Source organism: Ictidomys tridecemlineatus, chromosome 4 (genome assembly GCF_052094955.1).
Source record: "Ictidomys tridecemlineatus isolate mIctTri1 chromosome 4, mIctTri1.hap1, whole genome shotgun sequence".
NCBI lineage: Eukaryota > Metazoa > Chordata > Mammalia > Rodentia > Sciuridae > Ictidomys > Ictidomys tridecemlineatus.
Genome location: NC_135480.1, coordinates 60,785,707 through 60,787,117, shown reverse-complemented (window position 1 = coordinate 60,787,117; position 1,411 = coordinate 60,785,707). Strand labels below are relative to the sequence as shown.

The 1,411-nt window shown below is 34.5% G+C and overlaps 1 pseudogene; it reads left to right on the top strand.

Moving 5' to 3' along the window:
* Positions 1–406: 406 nt before the first annotated feature.
* LOC120890187 (small nucleolar RNA SNORA40) lies at positions 407–519 on the top strand (annotated as a pseudogene).
* The last annotated feature ends 892 nt before the right edge of the window (positions 520–1,411 follow it).

The following is a 1,411-nucleotide window of genomic DNA, read 5'->3' as shown; positions in this document are numbered from 1 at the left end:
TGAGACTCTGTCTCTAAATAAAATACAAAATAGGAATGGGGATGTGGCTCAGTGGTTGAGTGGCCCTGGATTCAATCCCCATCACCACGCCCCCCCCAAAATAATAATAATAAAACTTAAACCCAGTTCAACTCTTAACTAAATTACCTCAGTTGTTCACAAAGCCTATGAGACATGCCCATTTCTAGACATAAATACTATCACAGTATCTGGTCTCCTGCACATGATGTCCAACATTCAATCAAAAATTATGAAACACACTAAGGAAAGAATAAAAAATTGGTGGGACAACTGAGTATCCATAGGCTAAGAAGTAAGCTGGACCGATACCTCGTACCACACACAGAAAAATTTTTTTAAAAACTCAGTAGATTAAAGACCTAAAGGTAAGATTAAGAGCTGAAGTAGCATTTGTGTGTGTTTTTGTTTGACTTGTGGACAAAGATTTATAGACAAGTGCAAAAAATAAATCCTCTTTTACAACCCAGAACGTATATGATACATGTAAGCAGGAATACCTAAGACAGCTTAAAGTGATGGGATATTGATAACTAAATAGGTTGATCCTAAGACTAAAAAGTTGATAAAAATCACAGGTCATGAGAGAAATCTCAGCTATATTGATTCAGTATTCCAATTTCATATTGTGATACAAGAAGTGGCTTTTTTAAAAAGTCTTCTATCTTCAGAAAATACATGGAGTTGAACACATATTTACTATGTTTGAATCATGTTTGTTTAACTCTCCTATTGGCATAGGCCACATCTGAACCATTCCTGAGGGTGGTAATAGGAGAGAAAATGATTTGAACTCATTGATGATTAGAGAAGGTGGCAGCAATTGAGAACCTGGCAGATCCATCTACCCCAAAAGTGAGCCTATAGTCAATTACTTGAAGAAATTAACTCTCAAATGTCCTAGACAGAGAATTATAAAATTGTCATTAATGTGTCTGTCCATAATTCAAGTGGAAATAGAAGCCTCCCCCCAAATTGTGGGCTGATGAGACAACTAGATTAAGCATCAGTTGTTTAAAAATGGCATCCTTGACATGGGCAGCAAAGGAATCACAATGGGAAATTCCTTAAATAAAAATTTATTGACCTAAAAAAAAAAAAAGATTAAGAGCTAAAGATGTAGCTCTGTGGTAGAGTGCTTGCCTAGCATTAGCAAGGCAAGGACTAAAATCATAAAACAATTATAAAACTCTTAAGAAAAAATACAGTTGTAATCTCTCCCCCCAAAAATATACAAAAAGTCAACAAGCTCATGAAAAGATCCTCAACATCATTAGCATCTAAGAAATGCAAATTAAAACCACAATGAACAAATTTAAAATTATTTTTAAAAAACCACAGAGAGAGCACTCACACCCACTAAGATAACTATAATTTTTTAAAAAAACACAAC